We start from the raw sequence: 14683 nt of genomic DNA, 5'->3' as shown, positions 1-14683 counted from the left end.
ATGGTAAGAATTAGCTAAAAATGTGCCATACGAACACCATTTTCAACTATTTATGCATATGATAGTCACATAGACAAATAAAAGAGGTCACTGTCATAGTTAAAATGTAAGGAAAGGTCTGAATGAACAAGCTCTTCTAGGAGCTTGAATTATATTGTTTTTTGAAACGGATTAATCAGCAGCACTTTATAGAAAGAAGTGTGAAAGGATTCACGAAAAGATCAAAGGGGATATCTCTGCCCGGACAAAGTCCTACATCCTGACATAGACACCTAGGAGTTTGGATTTGATAGTTCCAATAGAAACACTTGCTACAGATAAATAACTTTTAGTAAGGAAACGTCTGAACGAACATGCTCTTGTCGACAAGTTATTATCGATCTTACAGCGGCTTCCCTCCTTCCACTTGTCCCAGATCACCTTTTAAGTTTTATCTTGCCCACAAAAATAATTTGAGAACCCTTGCATAAGAAACAAATGAAATCAAGAGAACAAATATACAACTGGAAGACAACATCTTATCAAAAGAATTTATAAGAAACAAATGAAAACATGATAGTTCGAATCAGAAATAAAACCGACTATAACTAAAAAAACTAATGCGGCATGAACAAACAAAGCAAAGGACAATGCAAATGCCTAATATTGTCAAGGAATACACCAGAACATGTAGTACAAAGCATCAGTTTGACATAGTACTACCCTGACACGGAAAATCATAGTGCTTTTTTCAGAATATAGTGAAGGATTAAACGATTACTGTGTTTATTTGATCTGCCTTGCCTTATCAAAAACAGAGGGCAAAGCAAATACATATGCCAGACAAGGAACAGATGGTTGCCATTCCTTAAAACAGAAAATCTCAACCTTTAGAAATGACAGCCTGCCTTTCCTCCTGTCATCATCATGTCAATTAATTCATAGTAAAGAAAGTTATGCACATGCATATCACGGAAATCTTGTGATGGTGGAACAATTATGTATGTATATTAGGGACATGGTAGATTACTCTTTGTAAGCAATGACAACAGGCAAAAAATGCGCTCTTCTAATTTTGAAGCGGAAGGTTGCCCATCTGGATCCAGTGAGTGATGCACCATAGAGAGGGCACTTCTAGTGCTTCAAGAGTAGTTTTTTCAGCGTCAGCAACAACCATTAGGCATATCACCTGCATTGCTTGCCATACCAAAGTTAAGAAGAAAAGAACTATGATTCCCACTTAAAATCCAAAGTACCCCCAAGGATAAAAATGCATATCCATACCAAAGTTCACTGGAATGCAGTTGTAAAAATTTGTGGGATTACTATTTATGTGTTGGTTTGCTTGTCATGATTGTCCTCTCATTCAGCTAGCTGCCTACTCAGTCCTTCCATAATAGCAAATTAATTATACGTCCTTTGATTCAAGTATAAACAAAATAGTAGTCTGGTTCTTTTGTTAATACATATGAAAAACCCATGGAAGCATAACTGAACATAATATAAAAGCCTATAAGGTTCAAAATAACCCATAATTTGATTAATATATAGATACTGGAAGCTGAAGTACTCTAAATAACAGAACATCTACAAGTAAGAACAAAAGATCTCAATCAGTTTTGGCTTCCGAACTCACATAACTAAATATGTAAGATATGGAGAAAGGGAACCGACCATCGTGAAGAAATGCATCAGGTAGATCAACAGTCCATAATTGTAATGTGTATCAGGTCCTTTCTAACGCTGGTTTCTAAGCTATCTGGACATGGTATTTTAGATATATGAAATTATATGAGTAAAATTTATCTGATTCCTAACCACGTATCAACTGGGCGTTGAATAGAGAAAGGGATTTAAGAAATGGAGATACCTGTCTGCCGAATAGCGGGCATTTGACCGACAGGCAAACAACACGAATATTGAGCAGGTTAACAGGGGCACAACTAGTTGCTCGCAGCTCTTATTTGCTTCAGATTTATTTCCACCAATACGCCTCATCAATCATCACGGCGCATACATGTATGAGAACAAATTTGAAGCAAGATTGTGCCATGGTCAGAACCTAGATGATGCAAGCGTATGGAAAAAAACCAAGGACGGCTAAATAGACTCAATCGGAGCATGATCAGAACCTGGACCCCCGATTTCTTTGTTTTGAAAGCAAACATATTATGGATGAACTATGAGGACTAAATAGAAGTTTTTTGCATCGGATTGTAGTTAAACAAAATGATTATAGACGACCTGCTATTACACCCAGCTATAAAAAAAATGAAAAAGGAGAGGTCTACAGGAAAAGGAAATGTAATGTGTCAATAGAAACTCAAACTAAAAGCTGCACGCAAGATGAACCATGCCTCTGAAAATTCTTCAACCACACCAGGCAGGAAGTAGCCCACCAAACAATGAAGGCGTGCAACAGACCAGCAACAATTATTCATGGAAACACTAAGCGGCTTCCAAGAAGATATATTAAAGTGACTATCATGTAGCCCCATCAATTGCATGTACAGTTTGACTTGAAGTACCTAAGAACAACATGAATTAATCTCAAGAAAGTTTGACTTGAAGTACCTAAGAACAATATGAATAAATCTCAAGAAATTTTGGCAAACTATGAGCTGAAGATGCAGATTTTAGTTTCCGTAAATGACCGAGATGCATCTGTAGCTCCAACATAAAAGAAGTACAACTAACCATATAGATTTGAGAATATGGTACTTGTCAAGGATAAATGGGGGCTAACACATCTAGCACCAAGTCTGAATCAACATAACGCTTATCAGGTTTCTTGAGCATCTAATTAAGGGAGCAAAAAAAAGAACAAATTCTATGTGAAAACGCTATTAATGCCTTTAGGCAAATGCTTCTTCGTGTATCATATATGGCAGTTTGATAAAAAAAAGAAAGAAAACAATATAGCAAATTAACATATAATTATGTTTATCAAAAAGGCAGAAGATAATCGATGAACTATAACTGGTGTAAAGCTCATCACCAATGTGAAGTATTAACAGGCAATAGCAGCCTTATTATATTAGAAAGGAAGTAAAGTGTGAGACCCTGGGTTGTTTTATTTAACTACATAAGAAAAGCTACAGGTAGGCCTGCCATTCTTGTAAGCGCCACTAATTGTGAGGATACATGTGTATAGTCACACGATTGAAACAGTGAAAAGAACAGAAAACCGACCAAAGACACTTTCCAGAATGCAACAGATGAGGAAAATATCGTCTAGGAAACAAACATGATTAGTACAACATCACCTCATTCAAAACCATTTAAACAATGGTTTGGTCCAGCAGAAATTCATAAAAATGTAATGTGTACCTGAGAAAATGCGACCATTAGGATGAGTTCTGGAAGTCCAATTTCCACACACTTGTCTACCTGTATTTCATCATGTATCTTTTATTCACTCTTCGAAGAGGGAAAATAAGCAGGCAATGGAGGAAAACCAACTACTGGAAAGCCAAGTTTATAAAGCCCAAATCCAACACCGATCAGTACCTGCAGAACAACAGGGAGTAGACAAACAAACACTACCTATCAGGTGAAGAGAACAAAGAGGAATAGAAAAAGGGAAAACTAATAAACTGGATCAGATTCACTATGTAGCATTTAAAAATTAATCTGGATCATGGGACCTGCGAGGCAGCTTGTCTGTTTCTAAGTATAATCCTACTTCTTACTTTAGATTACAAACCTCAAGATTGCAAACAGTAACCTTACTTGTGTCAAAAAATAAAGGTACGCCATCTTCATCACCTGAGATGGGAAGACATCTTTCATGGCAACTCATGTTATATATATGTTCGTACCTGCAAAATCAAGAGATGTGCATGGTTCAGATTTCCTAGGAGACGATCAAAACCACATGTAGGCATAGCACCGAGCATAACATGCCTCAACCACAGCAACCATTGATGAACAGCAAGAATAACAACCATGCAGATATATGTTATTTCCTTGATTAGAGCAGCTAACCTTCAATCACCTGCAAGAGAACCATTAAAAACTGCACCCACAGTAGAACACCTTGCAGATTTAGTATTTCACAACTGATGAAACTATCAAAATTTAAAATACATTGTTTGCTTAACCCACTTCAGATAGCGCCAAGCATATATACTAAGGTATGCCAGATGTATTAGCAGATGGAGACACACTCACCACCAAGCATTCTCATAGTGACATAATTACTGAGAAAGTCCATGCACTGCAAGAACAACATGCTTACACTAGCACAGAAAGAATGCCAGCCTTTCATGTACGATACCAGGAAAAGGTTGTAACTATTTTGCCTTTAGGTATATCATTAAGTATGAACTGAATATGTGTGTCTACTAAGCTCTAGGTAAACTTGCACGCATCTGCTACTCCACCCAGGCTTAATTCATCCTAGCAAAATCACATCACGAGCAAAAGAACGATTTGCAACTAACATTTCAAATCGAGATTTGTCCATCGAGCAGTCCCAAAATATATAAATAGAGCAGTTTCTAATTCAGATTGACTAAAACACATCTAGATGAAAAATAACTATGTCACATCTAAGTCATCCACCACACATCTAATAGCTATAAGATTCGTGTCATTTAGTACTTGCCCACGTACGAGTGCGGCTGTATTGACGCATGCGTTGTTGGTCAGCTGGTGCAACCGCACCGTCTCCTTTTGCCTTTTTTTTTCTCCGCTGGTGGGCTTCCTTTGTGCCGTTTCCTGCATGGGCCATAGGTTGTAGGCTACAGGCTTGGCTTCACTTTGTTTGTTCTTTTTGCTGGAGTTTTTGTTTGTTTTATTTTTATATTTTTTAGAAAATGCACATCTAGATTGAAAATAACTATTCTCTCCGTTTCAAAATAAGTGTCTTGACCTTAGTACAACTTTACACTAGAGTTAGTACAAAGTTGAGACACTTATTTTGGGACAGACAGAGTATGAGATATCTAACTCGCACATCACACAATCAAAATAATGGATTTTGTGTCGACACATATGTGTCTACATACATCCGCGTGTTGTCGTTATTATTTCTTTTTTGCCATTTTTTTGTCCTGGCATGGTATGTGCCACATCTAGTGAGTTGTAGTATCATTGTTGTTCTTTTTGCTAGTGTAGACCTCATGTTGTGCCTGGCCGCGTTGCGGTTGTCTTTGTGTTTTTTATGTCATTTATTTTTTTTCTTTCTTTTTATAAGAGATGTCAAGCAAATGATGATGCAATGAGTGTCTTATCTCCACCTTAGAAATACTCACCGATTGCAAGTCCAACCTCAACATGCAACTGGGGTTGATCCATTTTTTCGGCTCGGTTGCAGGTCCATCCTTGATACGCAACTAAGGGGGCAACTCATTTTGCCTCAGTTGCATGTCCACCCTTGACATGCAACTGAGTCCCTTCTTTTGTCCTAGTTGCAAGTCCTATATCGACATGCAACTTTAGGGATTGGCCTTTTTTGTCCCAATTGCATCTCCACCTTCGACATGCAATTGGGCCCGATCCTTTTTTGTGGCCTAGTTGCAAGTTAACCCTCGACACGCACCTGGGGAGGCCGACCCATCTTGTCCCAATCATATGTTTAGCCCAACATGCAAATGAACCCGCCTCATTTTTTGTCCTGGTTACAAGTCCATCTTTGATACGCAACTGGACATGGCATACTGTTTTGTCCTAGTTGCAAGTCCATCCTCGACATGCAACATTAGGGGTCGACCATTTTTTGTCCTAGTTGCATGTCCACCTCTGACATGCAACTGGGCCCGATCTTTTTTTTGACCTAGTTGCAAGTTCACCCTCAATATGCAACTGGGAGGCCGAGCCATCTTGTCCCAGTTGTAAGTCCATCCTCAACAGGCAAATGGACCCGCCTTATTTTTTGTCCTAATTGCAAGTCCATCATTGATACGCAACCGGGCACGACCCATTTTTTGTCCTAATTGCAAGTCCACCTACACCCTGCAACTGGAATGTTTGACCCATTTTTTGTCCCCGTTGCAAGTACACCCCTGATATGCAACTAGATCCCATCTTTGTTTCTCTTCAAGTTGCAAGTCCATACCCGACATGCAACTGGGGAGGCCGACCATCTTGTCTCAGTTGCAAGTCGACCCTCAACATGCAAATGGACCCGCCATATTTCTTGTCCTAGTTGCAAGTCCCCCTTTGATATGCAACCGGACATGATCCATTTTTTGTCCTAATTGCAAGTCCATCCACATCCTGTAACTGGGATGCCTGACCCATTTTTGTCCCAGTCGCAAGTGGATATGCAACTGGGGCCCACCTTTTTTTCCTCTCCAAGTTGCAAGTCCATCCTCGACATGCAACTGGGGAGGCCGACCCATCTTGACCTAGTTGTAAGTCCACCCTCAACATGCAAAATGGACCCGCCTTATTTCTTATCCTAGTTGCAAGTCCACCTTTGATACGCAACCGGGCATGGTCCATTTTTTGTCCTAGTTGCGAGTCCACCTACACCCTGCAACTGGGATGTCTAACCTATTTTTGTCTCAATTGCAAGTCGAGCCCCTCTATGCAACTAGGACCACCTTTTTTTCTCTCGAAGTTGCAAGTCAACTCCGGACATGCAACTGGGGGCAACCAAAAATTCCCCTATTTGCAACTCCAGTTTCGATACGCAACTGGGGGTCCGACCCATTTTTATCCCAGCTGCAAGTTTATCCACAACATTCGACTGAGGGATCGACCATTTTTGTCCCAGCTACAATCCCCCCCCCCCGCCCCCCGCCGCCTTTTTTCTTGTTCCAACTGCAAGTCCACCATTAACGCGTAACTAGGGCCCAGCCCATTTTTGGTTCTACCTGCATGTCGAACTACACCCCTGACATGCAATTGGGGTCAACTTTTTTTTGTCTGAGCTGCAAGTCCACCCTCAATACGAAACTAGGGGCCTGACCGTTTTTCCCGAGTTATAACTCTACACTGCCGCAAAAAAAGAGAGTTATAACTCTACACTCAATATGATACGCAACTGAGGGGTAACCCATTTTTGTCCCAGATGCAAGTCCACCCTAACACGCAACTGGGGGCCGGCGTTTTTTGTCCCAGATGAAACTCGACCCTAGACATGTATCTGGGAGTCGCATTTTTCTTGAATATTTCTTACAAATTCGTGACCATTTTGTGAACATTTTTAAATTCACAATGGGTTGGAATTGGTAAATATTTGTAAATTGATACTTACTGTAAAAAAATCTCAAACATTTATATATACATAAAAAATCCAGGAACATTTTTCACGTTCACAAACGGGGAAAGCTGACCTGAAGGGGCGTTGACCCACGTTGGTCAAACCTAAAGGAAACGTGCATGGTGCATGCGCCAGGAGACTGTCGTTTATTGGGTAACTTGTACTACTAATCCAGTTAAGCCCAACATGTTAACCGAGCTTAGCTCGGGTGGCAACCAGCGTGGGTTCAATCCTAGTCTAGAAGAATAATGGAAGGATTTTCCGCTAATGTTAACGTTCACGTCAAAGGCCCAGCCCAAAGCGACAACAAACAATGAACATGAGGTGGAACGGGATTTATAAATGCTCTAACAATGTTAAATGTTTTTTTAAAAAGGTTAGATGTGACATAATTATGTCTCATCTAGATGTGTCCTAGACGCACCTTTTTTAATTACCCACCTGAATGTTTCGAGTTGTGCCGGAATCCATGGGTATAGCACAAGCTGCAGGTGTCGTCGCCCACCCACTGAGGCCGCGGTCTGTCGCCCACCCGCTGATGCCGGCGTCCGCTGCACCACAAGGAAGAGGTGGAGTGCAGCCTCCCATGCATCGCGCTCAAGCCCCAGCCTCCTGGCAGCTCACGATCCAGGAGCGGATCGAGCCGCCGTCAACCCTGTCCCGTCAGCCGCCGCACTTCCGTCTCCTCTTTCCTCTCTTTCTCCCTCATCTCCTTCTTTCACTCCCCTGCTGAGCAAAGACATCCACCCGACCTTCTACCCGGCACACATCCGAGAGGTTCGTGCAGCGGCGGCTAACGAGAGGGAGAGGATGGACGGGGAGGGAGGGGACCGGCGGCTGTGGTGAAGCGGGAGGGAGGAGGCAGGAGGAGGGAGAGGCGCGGGAGGGAGGAGGCAGGAGGAGGAAGAGGCGCGGGAGGGAGGAGGCAGGAGGAGGGAGAGGCGCGGGAGGGAGGTCAGCGAGGAAGGTGGAGCTCAGGCGGAGGTGTAAAGGAGGCGGCTGCGAGCGAGGAGAGGGTGCAGCGGGAGGGAAGAAGGAGCGAGGCCGTGCGGCGGCTGGGGGATCGGGGGAAAGGAGGCTAGGGTTCGCCTGGTGTGGATGCGATTGGGCAAGGAGCCGCGGCATGCGAGCAGCGGATTGGGCAAAATTGCTTTTGCACATGGGCGCTGCTGACCCAACCAATGAAAGCGTGAGATGAGCCCACCAGTCATTGCACAGAAAAATAACTGTGAGGTGAAAAACGATTTTATCAAGTATGAAGATCCAACGGCTCAGGCGTGCCAGAAAGGCAAATTGGATGGCCGACAAAGCTCCAATCGGGGAGTCTTGTGGAGGTGAGTTGGCTAGCCTTTTTATAGTTTTAAATTTTCCAAAAAGTTGATCCGTGAAGTTTCAGGTCATTCCAAAAACGTTTGTTTTTGCACATAAATAACATCATGGTAATTCTGCTAAAAACATCGTCAGTCTGGGTTAGTTTCATTCAAATCATGCAAGTTAGAGTCCAAAATAAGGGTAAAAGTGTTTGGAAAAGTAGATACGACGGAGACGTATCAACTCCCCCAAGCTTAAACTTTTGCTTGTCCTCAAGCAATTCAGTTGACAAACTAAAAGTGATAAAGAAAAACTTTTACAAACTCCGTTTGCTCTTGTTGTTGTAAATATGTAAAGCCAACATTCAAATTTTAAGCAAAGATTATAACTAACCACACTCGCAATAACGCTTAGGTCTTAAGTTTACTCATATCAATAGCATAATCAACTAGCGAGCAATAATAATAAATCTCGGATGACAACACTTTCTCAAAATAATCATAATATGATATAACAAGGTGGTATCTCGCTAGCCCTTTCTGAGACCGCAAAATATAAATGCAGAGCACCTTTAAAGACCAAGGACTGGCTAGACATCGTAATTCATGGTAAAAGAGATCCAGTCAAGTCATACTCAATGTAAACTAACAGTAATGAATGCAAATGACAACGGTGCTCTCCAACTGGTGCTTTTTAATAAGAGGATGATGACTCGGCATAAAAGTAAATAGATAGGCCCTTCGCAGAGGGAAGTAGGGATTTGTAGAGGTGCCAGAGCTCGGTTTTGAAATAGAGGTGAATAATATTTTGAGCGGTATACTTTCATTGTCAACATAACAACCAAGAGATGGCGATATCTTTCATACTACACACATTATAGGCGGTTCCCAAACAGAATGGTAAAGTTTATACCCCCCTTCCACCAACAAGCATCAATCCATGGCTTGCTCGAAACAACGAGTGCCTCCAACTAACAAGAGTCTCAAGGGGAGTTTTGTTTGCAATTATTTTGATTTAGTTTGCATAAAGCATGGGACTGGGCATCCCGGTGACCAGCCATTTATCTCGTGAGTGAGGAGCGGAGTCCACTCCTCTTGAGAATAACCCGCCTAACATGAAAGATACAGACATCCCTAGTTGATACATGAGTTATTCGAGCATACAAAACAAGATATTTATTTGAAGGTTTAGAGTTTGGCACATACAAATTTACTTGTAACGGCAGATAGATACCGTATATAGGTAGGTATAGTGGACTCATGTGGAATAACTTTGGGGTTTAAGGAGTTGGATGCACAAGCAGTATTCCCGCTTAGTACAGGTGAACGCTAGCAAAAGACTGGGAAGCGACCAGCTAGAGAGCGACAACAGTCATGAACATGCATTAAAATTAATCAACACCGAATACAAGCATGAGTAAGATATAATCCACCATGAACATAAATATCGTGAAGGCTATGTTGCTCTTGTTTCAACTACATGCGTGAACATGCGCCAAGTCAAGTCACTTAAATCATTCAGAGGAGAATACCACCCTATCATACCACATCACAACCATTTTAATAGCATGTTGACACGCAAGGTAAACCATTATAAGCTCCTAGCTAATCAAGCATGGCACAAAGAACTATGATCTCTAGTTGTCATTGCAAACATGTTTATTCATAATAGGCTGAATCAAGAACGATGAACTAATCATATTTACAAAAATAAGAGAGGTCGAGTTCATACCAGTTTTTCTCATCTCCGTAAGTTCATCATATAATCATCATTATTGCCTTTCACTTGCACGACCGAACGATGTGGATAATAATAATAGTGCACGTGCATTGGACTAAGCTGGAATCTGCAAGCATTCAATAAACAGGAGAAGACAAGGCAATATGGGCTCTTTTGTCAGATCAACAATAATGCATATAAGAGTCACTTCAACAATTTAATTATGGTCTTCTCCTATCGACCCCCAAAGAAAAGAAAAGAAATAAAACTATTTACACAGGAGAGCTCCCAACAAGTAAAAGAAGAACAGGAAATCTTTTTGGGTTTTGTTTTTAATTACTACTACAAGCATGGAAAGTAAACTAATTAAAAGATACAACTAACTTTTTTTGTTTTTCTTAAGGTTTATTAAACACACAAGAAGAAAGCATAAAAAGAAAATTAAACTAGCATGGATGATACAATGAAAAAGTATGAGCACCGATATCTATCAATGAGTGTGTGAACATAAATGTAATGTCGGTGAGAAATACGTACTTCCCCAAGTTTAGGCTTTTGGCCTAAGTTGGTCTATGACCACGGCTGACCTGGCAGATATCCATAATAGTAGTTGGGGTCGTACTGTGATACAGCGGCTATCGCCTGCTGAGTTGCAGCGTGGCGACGAGCGGCCTCCACTCTCCTCTCGTACTCATCTGCCTCCTTTCTAGTAATAGTATATCTTCCTTTTGCCTGATGATCAAATAAGGCAGGAGCAGTGAGAGTAATATGGACAGCACGGCGTCTGCCAAATATTAGTCGATACTGGAGAGGTGATTCATTCCTCTCGACAAACTTGGTGGTGAACCATAGCATTAAAGTCTAGGTAAGCAGGAGGTAATTCAATATCATCTTCGCGCATGGCTATACCAAGAAAATTAGCTACGCGGGTTGCATAAATTCCTCCAAAGAAATCTCCATTAAATCTATTAAGATGCAACCTACGTGCAACAATGGCTCCCAAATTATAAGATTTATCTCCTAACACAGCACTCCCAAGAATACTGAGATCGGGGACACACATGTGACATGCCTCATCTTTACCATTAATGCATCTACCTATGAAGAGAGCAAAATAATGTATAGCAGGAAAGTGAATGCTCCCTATGGTGGATTGTGTTATATCTCTAGATTCTCCCACAGTTATACTAGCAAGAAAATCTCTAAATTCAGATTTGCGAGGATCCCTTATACTACCCCATTGTGGAAGTTTGCAAGCAGTGGTAAAGTCCTCTAAGTCCATAGTGTAAGAATTTTCATAAAGATCAAATAGGACAGTTGGAGAATTACGTGAAGTTGAAAATTCAAACCTTCTCACAAAGGTACTGGTGAGGTTGTAATACTGACTGCACTTCTTTTCCTCGAAGCTCACAAGATTGGCGCTACACAAATATGCGTTGAATTCTTTTTTAATTCCTGCTCGATCCATAAAATTTTCAGAAGGCCACTCACAAGGACGCACTGGAGCGTCTCTTGGTGGCTCTTCATCAGCATCACGCATTGCAAGTCTGGGTCCTTGCTTCCTTGAGGAACCACCTTGGAACATTTTCCTAAGCATTTTTCTTCCTCTGAAAAATTCTGAATTTAGTAACTTCAAAATAAAAGTAAACCAAACTCAATAATATTAATAGCAACTACTCCTACAAGTGCCTAGAGCCTATATCATGCATCAAAACTACTTTTGACCATATAAATTTGACATGCAAGCTCAAGAACAGGGTCACCTAAGCAGTAAAAATTTGCAATTAATAAAGCACTAGAACAAAAACTAATTGGACCAATGGAGGAGTCACATACCAAGGAACAATCTTCCCAAGCAGTTTTGTGAGAGGTGCTTTGAGCAAGGAGATCAAAAATGGTAGCAAGATGAGCTAGAACTCGTGCTTGAGCTGGATATTCGTATTTGTGGGAGGAAGAAGAAGTGTGTGGGTGCAGGAATAAGTGGAGGAGGGCCACCGTGGGCCCACGAGGCAGGGGGACGCGCCCTCCACCCTCGTGGGCAGGTGGTTGACCCCTCTGTTGTGTTCTCAGTGCCAAATATTCTCAAATATTTCAGAAAAATCATATTTAAATTTCAGGGCATTTGGAGAACTTTTATTTTCGGGGTATTTTTATATTGTACGGATAATTAGATAACAGACAGAAAAATGCTATTTTTATTTTATGTCAGGACCCCGACTCAATGCCACATCGATCTAGCATGTAACACCTCATATCACTTTGCGGCCTCACGCACGTATCCCCACGGGTGTCGCCTTACCTTTGCCCGGGACCGTTTGCGCGTTTTGGCACACGTATATGATGGTGTCGCTAGCATCCATATGATAAAGAGCCCGGGCTGACATGGCTAGTCGTAAACCCAAAGTGGCACTAACTTACAGGGACAGGCATCCATGACCCAGCATCGAACGTGTCGGTCATCAGCGAGTGAATCCAGGCTGTAGCACTGGGCTAACAGGACTCCGGTGAACCGGGCTGTAGCGGGCTAACAGGACTCCGGTATTCATCGCGTGACATTTCCCCGAAGGGACAGACACAGGAACGAAGAAGGACACATGCCGGCCAGCCTAAGTGTTCCGGAGCAGTAGCAAGCTACCAGGGCTCAGTGGAAGCACTAGGAGACATTTCCCGGTAAGAGAGACTACTAAGGATAAACAACTAGATAGTCAGATCCCACACATAGCAATACACATTACACATACGCATAACATGCAAGTATGTGCTGCACAACATGGCATCACAGCATAACTCAACAACTCATATAGATAAAGGCTCAGAAGAGCCATCATAGCATTTATTGCAAACAGGGGTCACAGGACCCATCATACAGAGCATACAAGCAACAAGCGGAAGCATTACATGTCTGGGTACAGACATCTACAACTGAAAAAGGCTGAAAGCCTGACTATCTACAACATCCGATCAAGATCGTAGCTGAGGTACTAGCTATTAGTCGAAGTCCATGAGAACCCTAGTAAGACCGAAGTCTCCGCTGCAAAAACATAAATAAAGCAACATGAGTACAAAGGTACTCAGCAAGACTTACATTAGATCCTATCATACATGCATTTGTATCAAGAGGGTAATGTGGGGTTTAGTTGCAGCAAGCTAGCTTTGACTCTGTGGCTATCCTGTTCTACGACTACCAGAAACTCTTGAGGTGAAACAACGTACACGAGTCCACTAATCACCATTCAATACACTACTATGGATTCATCCCCGTCTCCCTACGAGAAGGCCATCCATAGCACTCACACATGTCTTGAGCATTTTAGAGTATCCACTTCAAGTTGTCTATGTACCATGTAAGCATCCAAGAAGTCCATAACCGCGGACCCGGCTATTCGAATAGATCATGTTAACCCTGCAGGGGTGTACTTCTTCACACACGCTCTCGCCACTTACCGTCATGTACACGTCATGTATCTCGGCAACCTTCAAGCGGAAGCCTGGCGAGGGTGTCGGCCACGACCTGACTAACCACACAAGACTCTAGCCCAGGTTTATCGCCTATTCGGGTTCCATCCGCAAGGAGATCCGGCCGGGGTGTCGCTCACGGCCCCAAACGATGTGAGCAGGGTTCCCGAGCCCACCAACCGGGTGCCACTCGGTACACCGTGCCACGTGTGCCTAGTCTGTCCCAAGCCCACCCTGCCGGGTGCCACCTGGTAGAAAAATAGCACTACCTACAAACACCAGAAACTAGTTGCGACTCCTGGACAGAGATCAAGTTGGTTAATAAGTCAAGAGGGCTTGGAGCGCCCGGAGCCCAATGTGTGGTAGTATCGAGTCATTGGACAACATACATAGAACTCGGTGCTTAAGGACGGTTCCAGTGAGACAACCCACCATGTACTCCTACATGGCCTCTCACCGCTACCTTTACCAAATCATGTTCACACACTTAACTCTCAGCATCAGAACATATCGTGACACTCCAATTCATTCCCAATGAATCAGACCTGACACAACTCTAAGCAATAGCAGGCATAGCATGGTAGGAACACATCAGTGGCTTCAATCAACTCCTACACATGCTAGTGGGTTTCAACTATTTACTGTGGCAATGACAGGTCATGCAGAGGAATGGGTTCAGCTACCGCAGCACAAAGTAGCAGATAAACCGTTGTTGTCCTAATGCAATAACTGAGAGCAGGAGCGAGAGAGTAGGGTTTTATCGAAATGAACAAGGGGGTTTGCTTTCCTGGTAAATCAACAAGGGAGGCACTGCTTCACAGACAGGTACTCTGGAACGTCTCCGGAGCAGGACCTATCGAGAAGGAATGGTGCCGGCAATCAATACACAATCATATGCAACAATATGATGCATGAACATGGCATGTAGATGTGATGCTGTTTGAGCTAATGCAACTAGTATTCAATTTGAATGAAGTCCATTTGAACAAAAGGTTCAAGTGCAAC

General features: G+C 42.4%; 1 long non-coding RNA gene across 1 annotated transcript; it reads right to left on the bottom strand.

Moving 5' to 3' along the window:
- Positions 1 to 209: 209 nt before the first annotated feature.
- LOC123107066 (uncharacterized) lies at positions 210 to 1578 on the bottom strand. The gene is made up of 2 exons (XR_006451582.1): positions 1010 to 1578; positions 210 to 461 (listed from the first exon to the last, which is right to left on the bottom strand). It is a non-coding gene; the product is annotated as an uncharacterized lncRNA (long non-coding RNA).
- Positions 1579 to 14683: the final 13105 nt, after the last annotated feature.

This window comes from Triticum aestivum, chromosome 5A, assembly GCF_018294505.1.
Source record: "Triticum aestivum cultivar Chinese Spring chromosome 5A, IWGSC CS RefSeq v2.1, whole genome shotgun sequence".
NCBI lineage: Eukaryota > Viridiplantae > Streptophyta > Magnoliopsida > Poales > Poaceae > Triticum > Triticum aestivum.
This window is presented reverse-complemented; position numbering and strand designations above follow the sequence as displayed.